Here is a 19,737-nt window from a genome sequence, read left to right as displayed (position 1 = left end):
ACGGGCAAATTTTTTGTGAATGAAAAATAACCAGAAAATTCTTTATTTAAATTTATTTATTAAAGTGAATTTTCCTTTTTGTTGAAGTAGATGGTGTTTTCTTACAAAAAGATGACTATTACAGCTGTTTTCCAGAGTTAAGTCACTTTTTTACCTTCTTCAGGAAGAGATCTCTGGATTTGTTTTTTTACAACTGATAGTGTTTGTGCCCTGTGTACATGCTATTTCTTAACAAAGCTCAGCAGAATCACAGGGTTTTGAGTCCATGAAACCTGTATACTGTGCAGCAAGAAGACTGTGTTGAGGAATCTATCATCAACTGCAGTTTGAAAGAAGTGAAAAGCTGACCACCACAGCTTTTCATCAAAAACTTCAGAGAAATACATGAGTGTAGTCATTTCTTCAGATGTTTTCTGGAGAAATTGGACACTAACATTATTTTAATTCGCATTTTTGACTCTGATTAGCTACTTTTTTTTAGAATATTTGGACTATGTGAGAGTAGCCTCTGTGTGTGTGGTTCATCTACCTCTGCTTTGGATGATCAGGTGATTAGTGATGACTGTTTGGATAAGAAAATGAAGTCTCAGCTTCTTCTCTGGAACCAGGGGGTTAGAACTTTCTTTGGGCAGGAATATCCATCCTTCATTTGACATTGCTGTGAAGGCCAGTGGTTTAGGACTGTTCTTGGAATCAAATGGTGTCTTAGCAATTCCTCTTACCTATGTAACTGAGGAACTGGGTTTGAATCTTGTGTAGAGTCTGAGCCACTTTGACTTTATAGCCTTAATATGTTGTTGTGACAGCTAAAAAAATTAGGAAAATGATGTTCTTTTTTTTTAATTGAATCTATTAATCCCACTTCAGGGTGTTCACACAAAATATTTGAAGTCAATCAGTTGAAGAGGGATCTGCTCTCCCATGTTCATTGTAGCCCTGAGCACAACAGTCAATTTGGACATCAATCTAAGAGTCTGTCAGCTAACAAACAGACAAGGAAAATGGGTGAATGCCCCAGGGAATGCTGTTCAGCCACAGGAAAAGTAATTTTAAAATTTGTGAGACCATAGACTGAATTGAGAATGTTATGCTAAGTAAAGTGATCCAGACTGAGAAAGACAAAAGCCACATGTTCTTGCTTATATGTAAATTCTGACACTATTAGTCTTTTAAAGACAGAGTAAAATGGTGTATGCCAGAATGGTGTATGTGAAGGTCAAAGGTACAAATCTCAGGAAGGCAGGAAGAATAGGATCTTCTTTCTTTTGAGATACATTGAACAGGTAAATGCAGTAAATTATAGTGTAGAATTCAAAATTGCTGAGCATAAACTCCAAATGTTCTCACCATAAAAATGATGAAAATTAAAGTATATAAACTTTAAAAGTAATGGATCTCCATAATAGACTCACTTTATTATTCTTTGACATTTTACTCTCTAGGGATGTTTTTTTCTCAGTCCTTTTCATTTTTTGAGACAGAGTCTCATTAAGTTGATTTGGGCCTCCCTGAATAGCTGAGGTTGGCCTTGAACTTGTGATCCTCCTAATGCAGCCTCCTGAGTGCCTGAGAATACAGGTATGAGCCACCATACACAACTAGCATTGAATCTTGAAGTATATCTTCACTTTGTGCCCCACAAATGTTTGAGTATGGTTTGTCAATTTATAAATAAAATTAATCTGATCTGTATTTATACATGGCACATGAATTGCCCCCTTAAAAACCATTGAGTGCATTAAACATTTTTCATAATAAAAACCTGTTTATTATGAAGTAAATCATCTTCTGTCTTAGAAGGGATTTTACTGTTTCTTTTTTCAGAATTATGAATATTACTGTATTGTTAAATGTGAGAAAAAAAATTTAATTGAATTTTTCTTCTATTCCATTGTTTCCCCATGGACCTTCAGCTTGATATTAGGTTTACTATGTACTAAAACTTATTTGGCTGTTTGTCTCTTGGACCTGACTATTTTCCATTTGAACTTTCATATTTAAAACAGCCTGAACTCTTAGTTCTTCATTTCTTAGGTGCGATAAATATCTGTCTAGTGAAGCCAGGCTGCACCATAATTTTCTGTTGATGAGAGGCTGTTGTGGAAAAGGATGGACTTAAGTGGGTGATTTGAGGTGATGTAGAGTGTTTATTTAAATTGAAAGTACACATTCACACACACATCTGAATGAAGTAAAGTGTACTTACTGCTTGTAGGGAGGATAGCTGTTTTTATAACATGGATATAGGCTGGGAAAGCATGATGATGTATAGGTTTCAAATAAACCTTCTCATGTGCATGAATAAAAAGTTTTTCTATAAACTCTTTAAGGCAGTTGAAATTGTTCACTTGTGTTTACATTTGAAAAACTTTCTCTTGTTTTTAAGCAATTTAAATGGTGTACATATATCCTCTCTCTACATGTTTATAGTAATATCAGTTTAGGTGTCTGATTAGGCAGGGAAGCCCATGTTTTAAGCATGTTGGCAAACTCCCATGAAATCCTTATTTCACTTGAAATATAAACTAGCTGAACACTTTTCTTGCTAACCCTCAATTATTTTACTGCTATACATATTAACAGTCTTTACACAGGTGATCAAATTGATTTTTATTATGAATTAACATCAATTTGATTTTTTTATCACTTTGGAAACCTCATAAGAAGGTGGTTGTTCCAAATCAAGGAAGGTGTCCAAGCTTTCTGGTGCTCTTGTGTAGTTCTGGCATTTTCTTACCACATGTTTTTACTCTTTTGTTACTTCACTTCAAAACCAAATTGAATTGAATACCTTAACCCTTTGGAGCTCTATTTAACTTAAAATTTCTCTTCATACATTAGGAATGATACTCAGGATTTTTGTGAGTTAAATTCAAGGTGAAAGCATTTTATAACCTAAGTGTTAGCACAGGCTGTCACAGCAATGCACCAGACTCGGGGACTTACAGGACAAAGCTTTGTTTTGTTTCAGTTGTAGAGTCTGGGAGTTTGGGTTTAGAGCTCCCTTCCAGCAGTAGGCTCCTGGGAGGGTCCCACTTTGCCTATAGATGGCGCCTTCACCCTGCATCTCTCATGGCATAGAGTTTCTGGGGTTTCTTGCCCTTACCAGGGCACTGGTCCCTTCATGGGGGCTCCACTCTCATGACCTTGCCTAAACCTCATTACTTAAGTTACCAATCTCAAAAAACAAGTGCCAAATGTTTTCTCTGACATAAGGTAGCTGACTCATAGTAGGGTAGGGATGGAAGAATGGGAGGAATAGATGAACTCTAGATAGGGCAGAGGGGTGGGAAGAGAAGGGAGGGGACATAGGGTTAGAAATGATGGTGAATTTGATGGACATCATTATCCAAAGTATACGTATGAAGATACGGGTTGGTGTGAACATACTTTATATACAACCAGAGGTATGAAAATTGTGGTCTATATGTATAATATGAACTGTAATGCATTCCACTGTCATTTTCTTACAAAATAAATGAATAAATAAATGAATAAATAAATACATAAAATTTAAAAATGTACCTCCCAGTCCTATTGCATTGGAGGTTATTTCTTTATCATATGAATTTTAGTGAATACAAGTCAGTGCACAGCAGTCCACACAGAAATTTCAATATGTACTATAGTGTGGAATAACCAGGGTACCACTGAGGACACTCAGGGAAAGCCCTGATGGGGTGATGCATTCCTGTCTGTTTAAATGGAAAATTTACACTTTTTTTAAAATGTCTTTGATTTTATATTACTTCTGGAAGGAGTTCTGAGGGAAGAAGCCAACCTAAGAGCTCTGATTTGACTGAGCTGCTTTTATTCCCATTTTCTCTCGACAGAGCACTGATGCTCTTCTTCCTGATGCTCTACCTCTGTCGCAGAAGAACATTGGCAGTGGATCTCTTCACGATCAAGAAGAAGCAGTTTGTGTGAGTTGGACTGTGTTCAGGGAAGGGGCATTGCAGCCTGGTGGGCAAACTGGTCACATCCAGAATTGAGCCAATGATTTCATAATGGGGATAACTGGAAAATTAATTTTCTTCTCATTTCTTTCCCATATCTTATGTTTAAAATTGTCATATTAAAATTGTGTCTACCTGTACAACACAAACTTTTGAAGTATATATAGTTCACCAATATTATTTGAGAAAAAGCAGTCTTCAATGCAGTGGAAAACCAAGAGCACATGAGGTCTGCTACTAAGGGAAAAAAATATCAAGGTTTGGGTGTGGTCAGCAAGTCCCCATTTTGCAGAGAAAGTGAGGCATAAAAGGGTTGAGAATTGTCTTTGGTTTTGAGAAAGTAATAGGTCATAAAGCCCCTCTCTAGGAAAATTCAGAAGTTTGATAGATATTTAAGTGTCAAGTATCAAATTGGAGATGGGATATGAAGTTTACAAAGTATGTGGCCAAGCACAGTCCTGAGTGGATCAAAGAATGGAGAGAGCCAGAGGGCAGCCTTACAGGAAAAAGCAGGATGGTTTTGCTCATTGTAGTTTGCAAAGATGGAGGAGATTTGCCCATGCCTACACGCCCAGGAGTGGGATCACCACAGAGGGAAGGAATTAAGGTAGTGGTGAAAGAGTTTGGAATTTGGAAAGAGAGGCATTAGGAATAACAAAGATTAAGGTTTGGTATGTGACAAGGGTATCTTGTTGAAAGGAATGATCATTTTCTTGCTTCAACATAAGAACAGATTTGAAAAGAGGTTTTGGGATCTTCATCTATGTTGGATAGAGATGATTCTTTTGTTCTTTTACTGTTTTCTTAATATTATACTGATATTGGCACAATTAATATTCACAAGTACACAGGGAGCTACACCAGCTGTACTCATCTCTTCTTTTCTTTAAGGATTGAAGCTATGGATGGAGATTCTCTTTGTCATCAGTAAAACAAGTTCACCTTCATATTCACTGATGGGAAGAAGAAAAGCTTCTTTTTTGGAGGGGAGGGGTACTGGGGATTGAATTGAGAGGCTTTTGACCACTGAGCCACCTCCCCATGACCATTTTGTGTTTTATTTAGAGACAGAGTCTCACTGAGTTGTTTAGCACCTCTCTTTTGCTGAGGGTGGCTTTAAACTTGCAATCCTCCTGTCTCAGCCGGGATTACAGGCATGCACCAGAGTGCCAAGGCAAGCCAGAAAAGCCTCTTTTATCAAGCCTCTTTTACCACTGAGATTAGCCCTTTCCAGTGAGCTAGCCTCAGAGGAAAAGCAGAGGCTCTGAGGAGAGTGAGGAAATGCAGACTGTGTTCCTGGAGGCATGATGTGGGGCCAGAGGGGATGGAAGCAGGAAGTGCTGTCATGAGAGAGGTCCACAGCATGGGGCTGATGTCCCAGAGAGGATGCACCTGAGATGGGGAAGGACATGGCGGGATGAGCACAGAGCTTGTGGGCAGCTGCAGGGTTAGACCTGGTGGCAGCAGGAGTCTGAACAGCATCTTATCTGGGCTGTGCCTTTTTAAACTAACCTGGCCTGTGTGGTGTATGTTTTTATTCTATAGACATGAGTCCATCAGTGGGTATTACAGAGTGTCATCTTATTTCTTTGGAAGTCTTTTGCTTGATTTACTACTCGAGATGATATTGACAAGTTTTATATTTATTTATACACTATACTTCATGGCCGGTAAGCAACAAGACAAAGAAAATGTGTCTTTACTTTTGGATATGTGGAGAAGTTAACTTCTGTTTGCAAACATGTATTTTGTTCCCCAAATGGCAAAGCAATCTACAAGGGAGAAAGCATTTGTCTATTGAGTACTCTATAAATAGCTGGTTAATGAGGACACTCTTTTCTAGACTTTTCCCAACTGAACTATTAAAACTACTTATAAAATGGTAATTTACCTATCTCCACTTATAAAACTATACAGATACTGTGTGTTTTACACAAATATGGTCCAAATTTATAAAATTATTTGAAACTGTGTTAGAGGAGCCAGGATATTTATTGCCTTTTTCTACGTTTTTTTCTCTCTCTGTATATATTTCAATATAGAGATAAAATATCAATAGGAAGTGTTACCTCTAATATCTGTAGAGACATATATATAGAGATAAGAAATCATTATACACTTATATTCTCTTCATGTTTACTTTTCTAATTACATAAAGGTGATGACTTTGAGGTTTTTTGATTTAATGAAATTATTTGTTTGATGAAGTGGACTATATCATTTGTGAATTATACTCTGGGTTTACCCTAGACTCATTGAGTTATCATTTCCATAATTTTCACTGATACATATATACAAACACACACACAAACACGTATATTCACACACAACAAAAGTTTCTTTAGCAACCCACTATAGAGTTTGAATCATTGATGGAGCTTAAACTTTCCATTTTCAAAATATATGTATGTGATAAGAATTATTCATGCAATCTGGAGCCCTGAACTCCTATCAGTGTTTTTGCAGTTGTTCCCAAATCTTCAGATCATATGACACAAAGCATTAGCTTATGATAATTATAAACTACTTTAAGAACTTAACAGCCCTATTCGCAATCACAGAGTCATGTGGCAATTTGTCTATGAGGACTTAGTGATACCCCCTCTCAGATATGGGAAATAATGAAATTGGTGACCCAGGGTGTTAGGACAGAGGATGATTTTTTTTTTGTTCTCTTACTGTTTGCGTAATATTATCCTGATATTTGCACAATAAATATTTACAAGTACACAGGGAGCTACACCAGCTGGACTCATCCCTTCTTTTCTTTAAAGATCAAAGCCACGGACGGAGACTTTCTTTGTCATGACCTTTATCCTCCTTATCTTTGGTTTTTTATCCATTTCCATGACCCTGGCTTTAGCAGCAGGTTATAGCAAAGTCTCTATACAAGGAAATGTTGTGGACACCTATTTTACTTTTATGCTGGTGAGTGTGAACTGTGCTTCTCTGGGACAGAATTTTTCCCCTTGTTTGCCCCTTCACCTTCTGTCCTGTAAAACCAGCTTTGAGGATTGTGGGGTGGATCTCTGATGCTTCAAGGAGGTTATATATTGAAATACAGTTTACATTAGAGAATGTGCAACTTTTCTCTTCCTCTTATCCAGCCTTTTTTGCCAGTTTCTAATGTAGTTACTTTGGCCCCATGTACTTACTAATGAGCTTTTAAAAGGGACTTCTTGGTGACATATAAAACCTTCATAGGTTGGGACTTCAAAACCCAGAAAAATTGGCTGATTCCCTCACAAAACACATAGCTATCTGCCTGCCTTTCATGCTGGTTTTAGAGAACTGCTAGCTATGTAAGCAGCAGAGGTGGTTTGGTTGGATTCACTACTCCCCAAGGTGAAACTCAAGCTCCCTGGGATGTGTTTTAAGGGGGTTTAGCCAGATGCCTCTTGCATTTTGAAACCGTTTTAAAATTTATTGGAAAATTCTAAAGTCCATAGTATCAGGTCACCTGTTGTGTGGGTTACTGAGAATCTCTTACATTAATATATTTCTGTTTTATGCTTTTAAAAAAGTTGCTTAATATATCATGCTCCTAAATCTTGCCCTCACTTAGATGAATCAACAGAAAAACTGAACAAATTATCACATTCCCTCCACTACTGTGTCAGTGATGCAGACATGCTCAACCTACAGAAGGAAAAGATGTCTTTCAATGACATTTATGGAGCACATATTCTTATTAAGAATTGTTTATTATTGAGTTATAGTTATCCATAATATTGGGGCTCATTTGGGTTTAACCATTCCAGCATAGCTTAGTACATACTATTGCCAAAGTTGAGTTCTTCTGTTTCTGAATTTGGAGATGAATATGAATATGAATATCATTAAAAAAGCGATGTTTTGTTTTTATATCATGTACTGTAACAAAAATATACTTCAATAAAATAAGATGTTTTGTTTTATTTGATACTAATTGATTTTTTTTATTTAAAGGTTTCCATGTAGAATTTTAACAGCTAGTCATGAAATTGCATTTCACTCAGGATTGCCATGTTATGTATCAGGCACTTGTTAAGTCAATTCTGATATATGCAGGTACACCAACACTATCATTGATATGCATATCCCAACATATCCTGTACAAGTTAGGACAAGTGTTATGTGGATTCCTTAGCAGTCCCTCTAGTTCATCTCCAGCATTCCTTCCTGAGTCAGCATTACAATGCTGCTTTTTTATAGCTTAAAATGAAGAGATTCACTATGTATTCTGCTGTGCTACACTGCATTCTTCTGTTTATCAGTTCTAGGCTTTGGGTAACCTGAAACCTGCAATTCTGAAGCCCAAATTATTATTATCATCATGGATACAACATGCAAACTTTGTAAATAACAACACTTATTGATGTATGGAAGTAGAGAAGGATATGTGTTGCTCAGGAATGTTCTGCATATGTTTCTAGATTTCTAAGATTTTTAGAGGTAACACATGGTAGAGATATAATTAGAATAGTGAGTACAGTCAGCCCTTCAAATACATACATTATGGATTATAAGATGCAATTGACTACAAACAAAACTTACAAAACAAGTACTGTGTCTGCAAAATTTTTCTTTTTAATTCATTATTCTCTAGACTATTTAGTATGTATAAGTTATATATCTATGGTATAAAATATATACATAGCATTTCAATGCTACTAGGTATTATAGGAAATATGGAGCTAATTTAAAATCAAAGGAGATATTATATATATATATATATATATATATATATATATATATATATATATATATATATACATTTAAATATGAAGGATTTACTTGGGATTACACACAAATACTATGCTATTGTGAAATAAAGGGCCTTGTCTATTTGCAGATTTGGGTATCTGTATGCATGTGTCCTGGAGTTGATCTCCCTTGCATACCAAGAGAAAAGTATATTCTTAATCTTCCATTGTGTACTGGTACAGAGGAAGTTAAGGATAACATATTGACAATAAGGATCTTTTAAATAAATGGAATATATAATATAGATGATAGTCTATTTTTATTAACTTAAAACCATGAACATCCTTTGCCAGGCAGAGGTGTACACATGTAAGGGAAGGTTAATGTTTAGAATAAGTGCAAAGGATTTCAAGAGTTCTTCCCAGCAGTAATGTGGAGAAGTTTGTAGACATCTCAAAAGGCATCTTCTGAACAATTTTCCTGAAATCTCTGGACTCTTCTAATTCATATTTTGTTCTGTGCAGATTATTTCAGGTGTGTCTTTGTATTTTGGAACCAGAAGATCTCAGTTCCCCTGGCTTCAGTACTTCAGCATTCCATATTATGGCTTTATGGTAAGCTGTCCTTACTACACCTGTGAGTGTTTCTCTAAGATGGGAACAGTGAAAATAAAACCCACCCTTCCCTGCTATGACCTGTGGACACCTCCCACCCATGAATGTTCTTTTAGGAGCAGTGAATGAGGATTTCCTAATAGCCTTCATTAGCACAAGTTCAGGGTATCATCTGTGGTTTCCTTCTATCAGCCTATTGTTTGAGGGTGAGGAAAGGTGGGGAGAATAAATCTCATAGTAAAGCGGAAATAATGATGTGAAACATTGTTTGCATTCAATAAGGAAATAAGAAGATGGGAGACTAGAATTGTAAATCATGTTGAAAGGGAAATTATAAGAGGAACAAAGGTTATATAACACTCAGCTCTATTGGCTCTAGCAAGCTAACCAACTCCAAAGAAAACAGTGTCTTAATAGAGTGTAACCAAGATTCTACCACCTATCATTCATTGTAAGTGTTTTTATTAAAAAAAGAAGTGTCATTAAAATAAGTCTTCAGGTTTCAATGACCAACAATGTATCATTTTACTTATAAAGCTGTAGAGGTCACAGGGAGAGAAGATGGAAGGGGCTATAGGGTCATCTAACAAGAGGTCTTTCTTCTTGGTTAATTGAAAACATCATCCCAACTCTGGACCTCTTGATTCATAACTTTAATCACTTTGCCATGACAGACTGTGAATATGAAGCTTGGTTTGTCTTTTAAATATCATGTTTAGCTCAATAAGCCAATCCCCCAAAACCAAAAGCTGAATGTTCTGTCTGATATGTGAATGCTAACCCACAAGGGAGAGTGGGGAAGGGAAGAATAGTAGTCCATTGGATTAGACAAAGGGAAGCTAAGAGAAGATAGGGAGAGGGGATAGGAAGGACAATAGAATTAATTGGACCTAACTTCCCTAGCCTTGTATTTGAGTACATGACCAGTGTAACTCTGCATCATGTACAACCACAAGAATAGGATGCTAATTAGAATAAGTTATACTCCATGTATTTATAATATATCAAAATACATTCTACTGTCATATATAACTAAAAAGAAGAAATAAAAAATACTTAAAGATTAAGCTTGAGGATTTCATTGTGATAATTCTTTGGGAAGTTTTTGAAATTTAAAATCATCATGTCTTATTCTTTGTGTCACATAGGCTTTGCAGCATAATGAGTTTTTGGGAGAAAACTTCTGTCCAGAACTCAATACAACAACCAGCAATAAGTGCCCTGACTATGTAATGTGAGTTTGTGTCCAGTGTCATCAGGGGTTTACATAATACTGTAACGAGATACAGCAAGTTCCCTGGGCTTATAGCTGGTATGAAAACTTTCAAGGTCAACAAACATTCTGAGCCTATATTTTCTCCCTCATAAATTGAGTCATTGTGCACTAATCAATATGAACATGCTATATTCTGCTACAGTGAAAATTGTACTTATTGTGGAGAAATGTTTGGGCCCTTTCAAAAGATCATGTTGACTTTAATTTACAGTTGAGTTTTGAGTAATTTTTAGTTCTCAATTTTCAGACCATTTAAGTTGAAAATGGGTTGTTCTGACAGTTTAGCAAAGGTTTTAATCTCTCAGTGTATGGGTTCTGTGCTACATGTCAGCTGAGCTCATGTTAGTAAGATGTTTCAGGGCAGCCATAGTATATATGAAGTGAATATTGTCCTCCAAGATTTTGGCCCTTCCTTTTGCTCAGGCCATTGGAAGATACATAAAATCCATGGCCATGTAGTGCATGTGTGAGTGTGTGCGTGTGTGTGTGTGTGTATTTGTGTGTGTATGTGTTCTGAAATGGAATATTCTCTCACAGTGGCTATGTTTTTCAATGAAAGAAACACATATTTCAGCCAATTGAGAAGTAAATATTATTTCTGCATCATGTCCTTAAAACAGAAATGCAGGGGTTTAAAAAATTAAAAGACCTTGTTTTATATTTTAATATTTTACTTTTCTATTATTGCTGCTAATAGGCCAGGTGCCTATTAATGAGAGAAAAGAGAATGCTGATGTCCTGAATCCCTTTTGAATGTTCAAATAACATAGAATAATTTGTAATAATTAGACAAGTTCCTATTTTGAATTACTGACAGGTAAAACCTCTATGAATAGAGTTTTCTCTACTGGGCCCCCTTCACCTTGGTTTGATCTGGGTGTGGTGTCTTTGTAACACAGAGTCACACCATCAGGCTGCTGGGCAGGACGCAGTAGTTGGAAACAGGGAAACAGATAAGCAGAAGCCACCACAGCCTAACTGTTCACAAAGAGCTATCCTCACAAGAGGAAGGAGGAATCTCTCCTCTAGGCAGAAAGAGGGCATGGCTATTTCAGGAACTGCTAAATGCCAACATGCACAAAAATGGCAGCAGGCAACAACTGTGGCTGCATCATGTGTTTTAGAATCAGGTACTTTTCTATGTGCAGGAATGCTCCATCCTGGCCTGCTTCAGCTGGTTCTTAAGGTCTGAGTCTTTTTTCTGTGTCTGCAGGTAACATCCTGTAGCTGAGTATCTGTGATGCTCATCACAGTGTTAGACTGACAACTGACAGACTTGACTCTGCCTACAAGCCCTTGCTCCATTTTGGTTTTAGAATTTTTAGCCAATTTTTTTTTCAGGATGGCTATCTCATGGGTGAGCACTTTGTCCCCATCAGCAGTCAGTGAAAGATCAGTTGATAATTATTTGTGCTTTTTTTTTTTTGGCACCATGGATTGAACCCAGAGGCAACTAACCACTGAGCCACAGGTCCAGCCCATTTTACACTTTATTTAGAGACAGGGAATCACTTAGTTGCTTAGGGCCTTACTAAGTTGCTGAGGCTGGCGTGGAACTCCCAATCCTCCTTACTCAGCTTCAGATCTGCTGGGATTACAGATTTGTGCCATCGCACCTGGCCTATTTCTGGTTTTTGAAGAGGGTATCATTATATACTTGGAAACAAATGAATCTGGTTTCTACTTACACTAGAAATTTGGTTTATAATATGATTGTAAACTTGGCTAAGTGAATTAAGCCTTCTTTCCCTCCTCTTAAATGAATATGATATCTATATCCCTTTGGAACATTTTAGGGATAAGTGAGAAATTATATGCAAGTTACTTAGCATAGCATCAAGTAACAATGACTGATAGCTATTGTATGTGAAGGGATAATTTTGAAGATATTGTTAATCCATAGGTTTCTTTAAGGAAAAGCAAATAAATTGACCAAAATTTCACAGATGCCAGGAATAAAGTTATATTTTCTGTTTCATTTCAGATGTTCTGGTAAAGAATTCTTGTTAATGCAGGACATGGATATCTCACCTTGGGGCTTGTGGATGAATCATGTAGCTCTGTCCATTTTGATGATTATCTTTCTCATAATTGCCTACCTAAGAATGTTATACCTTAAAAGAAATTCTTAAATTTTACTTCCATTTACTATGAATTAATTTCACATTTAAAAAGTACCTGGATTGGCTGTCAGTAGTTAATGATTTATTTATTGTCTTCTATTCAGTTCCATCACACTGCTGATCAGCAACCATCATCTTCAATAGAAAAGATTACAAAACAAAAACAAATTGAATTATATGTCCAAAAAATAAAGCCAAAATCTGATGGTATTTCTTTGTTTATATTACTTTATCTCCCTCAGACATTAAGTGTTGGGAAGAAATCCAGGCTAATTTATTGACCTGAAAACGGAGAATTTATCTCTAGAAACTCATACAAGTTTCTCTTATCTCTGGCATTAGGTTCCTCATGTACAAAATGAGTAGGCTGGCTAGTATCCCTACAGTTTTGATATTCTATGACTCTACCATTAAATATGATCCCATTAAATAAATAACTTGTGTAAATGTTGTAATAGAAGTATAAAACTAAATTACTTTGGAAACATAATGCTATTCCTAGGGTGAAACAGATCCATGATGATAAAAAATCATGTCTTAAATAAGATAATTTAGATTAGTGGAACTTACAGATATTCTCTAATGGAATTGTAAGAGTTCAGGAGTCTTAGCTGGGGTCTTGGGCTGCAGGTGGAGTTGAGGGCCAGGGTAGGGGGTTATGGTTCTTGTGCCATTTCTGGGACATTCTGCCTCTGAAATTTCTCTTTGCCTCCTTGAATGTCTCTGTGGTATATAATCTGGCTATATTAGAATCTCTGAGGGCTTTGCTAAGACACAGATGTCAGGTCCTGCCTTTCCCACTGAAGGAGCACCTGGAGAGCCACCTCCATGAAGAACTTGTCAGGGCTGAATTTGGCCATTTCTAATGCTCTCTCAGCTCTGAAAATGTTATGCTTGTGGTTTAATAACTTGGATATCTTTGCCTACACAAGATCCCATTCAATGCTTGTACATTTATTTCTGTATACTCATTTCATTCTTTACCTGAACTATTTACCAGTACTATGACTTTGTTTAAGAACTTCTTTTTTATTGAAGGGCAATGTAACAACAACAACAAAAAAATACAATTCAGTGAGTTACAATAAAATGATGACATGTGTGCAGCCACCAGTCCAGGCCAAGAAGTAGAATGTGACCTGACAGGAGAGTCCTGCATGCACCTTCCTAATCACTGATTCCTCCTCCTCTCTCTATGGGTTGCTTTTGAAATGATTTAAGTATATTCCTCTCCATTGCTATTATCAGAACATCACTGCAACTCGGGTTTGTATTTTTTTGTGGAAAGCTACATGCTTAATTCCCTCTTCCATTTTTAAAAAGCTTTTAAATATTTAAATAGTTTATATTTACAGAAAAGCTGCAAAGAGAGTGTGGAAATCTCCCATGTGCTCTTGGCCAAGATTCATTTAATTTTAACTTTTTATATTTCAAGTTCCATCAGTCAAAGGTCACAAATTAACACTGGGACATTTTTGTGTTCAAATTGCACAATTGTTACAAATTAATCCCCGCTTTTATTTTTTATTTTATTTTTTTACTAATGTTCATTTATTGTTCTGGGATCAAATTTTGGGTATCACATTGTGTCTAGATCCCTGGGCCTGAAGACAATATCTCTTAAAAGAAAAAAAAAGGAAAATATTTTTTAAAGGATGGCCAGAATTGTATCTGTACAAAAGTCCAATATTCTCACACTCACTCAAAGTGAAGGAAATGTAGCTAGATGTTATAAGTGCTGGGTTTTAATAAGAATCATTTCCATATTGACTTTTACCAAACAGCAATGATTTAGGTATCCCCATGCACCAAGTTTTATCAACTTAATCATTATGCTATTTCTCTCAGATTCCCAATACTAAGCCTTTTGTAAATGGAATAGAAATCTGATACTGGCTCTTTTTGTAGTTTTGTTTTGTCACATATTTGGAAACTCTGTGGAGAAGACTGAAAATTTCTGTGCATTTCTAAATTTCTTCTAGAATATTATAAATACTTATTACCTTATTTATATCTTGAAGTTCAAAATGTAAGGCAACATATTCAACAAGAACAAAAATATACACAAATGGCCTTTTAGAGCCATTCCTATGCAATGGGCACTACCTCGTGCTTGGCCTTGGAATCATGTTGGTTTTCTGTGACTGTTCTCCTACATCTCATTACTTGATGGCACCAACATTTCAGAATGGATCCTTTGTATTACTGAGTAGATGTTGGGGAAAGGTGACTCTTATCTTGAATATTCTTAACACTGTCATGGTGCACAGAGCAACAGTGAAGATTTCTTTGTCCTTGGGATGACTGCTTTATTTTATCTGATTATATTTTTCTTCTCAATTTTATGTGTACTTTCATATATTCTTGGAAAGTACTGAGATCATCAACCAGATCAACAAAGAAGAGGTATGCCAACTGAGCCTATGCTAAGAAAGTGAAAAAGAACATAATGGCAAAGCCAAAGAGGTCTTTGGCAAACCAAGAAATAGTCTGGGCAGTAGGCTCATGGTCCTATTAGGATTGGTAAACTTGAAGATTGATAAAAGAGGGAAGATATCCACAGATAAATGAATAAACACAATGTGGTGCATAAATACAATGGAATATGATTCTTCCACAGAAAGAAATGGGATTAGGGTACCTCATACCATGCAGACCTTGAAAATAGTATGATATGGGAAACTGTGTGTCATAAAAGATCAAAACTGTGCCACTGCACTCATATGAAGCACTCAGAGTGGTTAAATTCATAAATAGAAAGCAGAAAGTATGTTACCAGGGCCTGAGGTGAGGGGGAGATGGGAAGTCAGTGCTGATGGGCAGAGTTCCACCTTAGGATGATGAGAAAGCTCTGATAGTGCACACTGGTGATGGTGGTCCAACACTGTGCATATACTTTATGCCACTTCACTCTACACATTCAAATGTGACAATGGCAATTTTGTATTTTATAAATTAACCACAGGAAGACTAGGAGAGAGGAGAGAAAGGACTGATTTTGTTGTTGTTTTCTGAACCCAGAACTTCTATTCTCTTTTTCCTGAAGGGTTTGCTGAGTCCCTACTCCATGACAGGCACTGTTCTTGTTGCTGGGAGGAAGCAGGAGGCAGAACACAGCTGCAGGCTCAAGTGGCAACAATTTTCCAGAATGATTAAAATATCATGAAAATGGCCTTCCTTTTAGTTACATTCACTAATGATAGTCTCAAAAGACAAAATAAAAGAGAAAAAAGCTATGCCAAACACCACACCAAATTTTCAGGAAATGCTACTTGTGTATTAGTAACTGTCATTCATGTTTGCATCAATGGTGTGGATGTAACAATGGTTATGTCACTGTTTTGAATCTGTACCATGACTCAAAGGCTGGCCTCCTATCCCCAGATTTAGGCTGGGCTGAGAGCCAACAGGGACTTGCTGTGAGTTATGGCAAAGCCACCTGGAGTACTGCTCTAGACAAGGCTCAAGAACCTCTGCCCAGGTTGTACAGTTCACAGCCCTGGGGGCAGGACATCTGCACAGCTCTGGGGAGAGGCCTTATGGAAGAGCATCTGGGGGATATCAGAAGTGCAGTCAGGATCCCTACCTCAAAGAACTTGAGGGTCAAGTTTTGGGAATTGAAAGAATTAACACAACAACCCAAATTAAGCACAACCCCCTAGGGCCTATGATGGAAAAACAACAACAACAACAACAACAACAACAACAACTCAAGTATTTTTCTTAAGGTCTCTTATAAAAAAGTTTTTTTTTTTCACAGTAAAAGAAAAATGTAAATGCTGATGCAATTCAACATTACTCTTGATGTCCCTTAGATGATATTCATTCAATATCCTGGTTATTTTTTACTATTTCATGATAAAGGTTTGAAATGTTAGTTATGGTTTCTCCTGAACAGAAATATTGCTGAGTAAGCAGAATGAAAAAACAAAAGGTGAGGTCTATGCCTTATGATGAACCTCAGGCTTTCTAGGTAGAAACATCAATTCAGGAAAACACATAGAGCTTGGTAAGAACCTTCTGGAACAGCTGTTCAAGAGAAACTTCAGTGATGAAGGAATTGTTCTAATATTTCAATTTTCCATTATAGTAGCCACTAGCAACATTAGACATCGAGCACTTAAAATGTGCCTAATGGGACTGAGGAACTGAATATTTAATTGCATATAAACTTAATTCACTGAAAATGAAATGTAAATAGCCACCTGTAGCCAGTGGACACTGTCTATACAGCACAATAAGAACCTGAGCTAGTAACAGATTAGGAGCTTCCTCAGAAGTATTAAAATTACCAGCATCTCCAGAAATGATGATCACTGTACATTAATTGCCCTAATCTATCACCCACCTGGAAATGCACATTATACCTTGAGAACAGAGGAAAACATGTGAGTGAGGAACACTTGAGAAGAAGTTTCTGTGCCAGCATAGGTTCTTACTAATTTTTTTCTCTGGCTTCCTTCTGGAAGAGAGGATCCTCTAACATTTTCAAGTGCAGCATCTCTCCTTCACCTGCACAAGATCTTCTCTGATTCTGGCTTCCTCTTCTTCCCTGAGTACCCACTATCATGGAATACTCAAATCTGCCCCTGAGTTAGAGTGTGTGGTTTCCCAGCTTAGCTACATAATGAAAAGGCCTCATTTGCATGTGTTAAATGAAACCTATATTGTCAGATGGTAGAAGAGTTCTGGCACCAGAAATAGAATTACCCCTGCCCAGAAGAATGGTCACATGAGACCCACTAGTTTGAAAATCTCTCTAAGAATTGGGAAAAACAGTTTTATATTTTACTCCTGTTCTATATAAATAAATAAAGAGTCTTAAAATGACGAGTTTATTTTACTAAACCAAGAAATTTTTCTAGATTTTAAAGACTACTGCTTAAGACAAATATCTGATTGACACAATCCTGTAGACTTCAGAGCACACACTGGAAAAATAAAACAGGAAAAAAGAGGACAGAATCTCAAAGTGATATCAAAGTGCAATGTATAGAATGTAATCACTTTGCTTAGGCTTCAGGTGAACTTAAAATATTTGAGCCAGATAAACTCAATGCCTTGTCCATATTCACAGGTTTGATGGTGTGGTGAAGTGTGGGATGCATTTGGGGGAGAAAAATACAAAATCTACTTGCTCTGAAAACCTTCTAAAGGAGAAGTGGATTGGCAGTCACCCTTCCCTGTTCTTCACAAAAGCACTCTGATTTCTTAACTTTGCAGTGTGAAGAGTTAATAAAAAGAAAACAAAATGCAGCAACTTTTCAAAAAAAATTTATACTGCTGTGACTACTAAGCTAAAGAATCTGTTCATGACTCCTGCAAGATTAGCTATCTTCCCATATGTGTGCATAGTGGGTTCAAGGCAACTCACTGGAGTAAGGGAAGAGAACATGAAAATATGTAGGGAGGTGGTGAGAAAGTGTTAGAATTCTATTTACAATTATCTATACTCTTCTCTTCTAAATGTTTATGTTTTTACAGATTTGCTCACTATTCCAATACATATGCAAATTTATACACACTTTGGAATATGCAATCAAACTTTTCACTAATATACATGCGAGTTTAAAATGTAGAATTTTACTGCCTAGTCTTTGGTCAATATTGAAATCATTTGATAAAAAGAAAATAATTATGCTATTCCCTTAGAAAATATAATACTTGCACTTTTATCAGATTCTCAATAACTTAAATAAAACTAAATCCACATAGATCAAAAAGCAGGGTATATATCCTTAAGAGTCACAAAAATAACTGTGCTCTGGGATAATTGATAATCTATGTGCACTGCACTCTGCAATTACAATTATTTGGGGAAATTATTTACAGAGCTGCTGCTAAATTTCAGTTTTACACTAAGACCTCTGGACGGAAGTAATTGAGATGGAACATAATTAATAAGTAGTACAGAGGAATAGAAAACCAACTGGACAAGTTTTAGAGCTACAATGCAGTCAATGGCAGACACAGCATGAAAGAGGGGCTGATCTTGATTGCAGTCTCTGCCTTAGATTTCTTGTACCTTATACAGAAAATGTTGATGGAGATATCTGAAATTTTGTTTTTGTGGACTATTTGAAGGAAATTTTAAACTGCAGGAAGTTTATCCTGACACCCCAAAGATTTTCAGAATTTTTTTTTCTTTTCAAATCTGACAAGTGTGCAGAGATACAATTTTTTTTTCAGAAGGTAGAAAAAAATGTCACTAGCAAAATCCCCAAATAAATAATTTCTCTCATATCTTACATGGCAGGCCAAATCCAAATATGAATCAGTAAGTTTTTCTGTGATGATTGAGGTTAATTGAGAGATCACTGTAAATGCTTGTTGATTATGAAAGGTTTCACCTAAGGAATTGGCAAATATGTGGTATCCCAAGAACATAATTTAATGAAAATGTCAGATTCTCTTCTGGGGATATTGGGAAACAAAATACTAAGGAAATAAAAGATTATAATTAACATATTTTAGAATAAGGTAGGAAATTTGGTGTTCTTCAAACTACCACAAATATCACCATATCCAGACAATTTCAGAAACCCTGAAAAGTTATATTCTGAGAGTGTAGATGTCCAATATCTCTTCCAACTATAGTAAAAGAGAAAGAGGCAAAAAAAAAAATCACCATTTTCCAGGAAGGAGCCAAAATTGGTGATGTATCAGATGAACTTGACCAATATAATTGCCAAGAGTGAACCACACCAATGTTGCTGGTAATTCAACCAATAACCTGAACTGCTATAGGAGGAACTAAAACAACAAAAATACATAGACATGTCCAAAAGAGTCTCTTTTTTTCTCTGACTTTATAAGGTAAAAATCTACACCTGCAACTTATTCCAAGTTAGCTGCAAGTCATTTTATGAGAGCCAATACCTTCATACTTTTGGAATCTTGCACTTAGCTAAAAACCAGACTTCTCAAGGCCTCTTTCCTAAAGGATTTCATTCTTTTCAGGCCTCCAGCTTTCTGGTACTTATACTGCCCAAAATATTGTACAATTTTCTTAAATGAAGAATTCACAAAAAAACTCTAAGGTTTCTTTTGGTTGTAAAGACATTTTATGAGGTAGAAAGAAG

The 19,737-nt window shown here is 36.3% G+C and overlaps 2 pseudogenes; one reads left to right on the top strand and one right to left on the bottom strand.

The window, feature by feature from the left end:
* The window catches only part of LOC143385784 (broad substrate specificity ATP-binding cassette transporter ABCG2-like), a 101,962-nt pseudogene extending 98,035 nt beyond the window's left edge, over positions 1–3,927 (top strand).
* Positions 1–19,737, bottom strand: part of LOC143385791 (broad substrate specificity ATP-binding cassette transporter ABCG2-like) — a 564,412-nt pseudogene that overhangs the window by 420,299 nt on the left and 124,376 nt on the right.

This window comes from Callospermophilus lateralis (assembly GCF_048772815.1).
Source record: "Callospermophilus lateralis isolate mCalLat2 chromosome 8 unlocalized genomic scaffold, mCalLat2.hap1 SUPER_8_unloc_1, whole genome shotgun sequence".
Taxonomy (NCBI): Eukaryota; Metazoa; Chordata; class Mammalia; order Rodentia; family Sciuridae; genus Callospermophilus; species Callospermophilus lateralis.
This window is presented reverse-complemented; position numbering and strand designations above follow the sequence as displayed.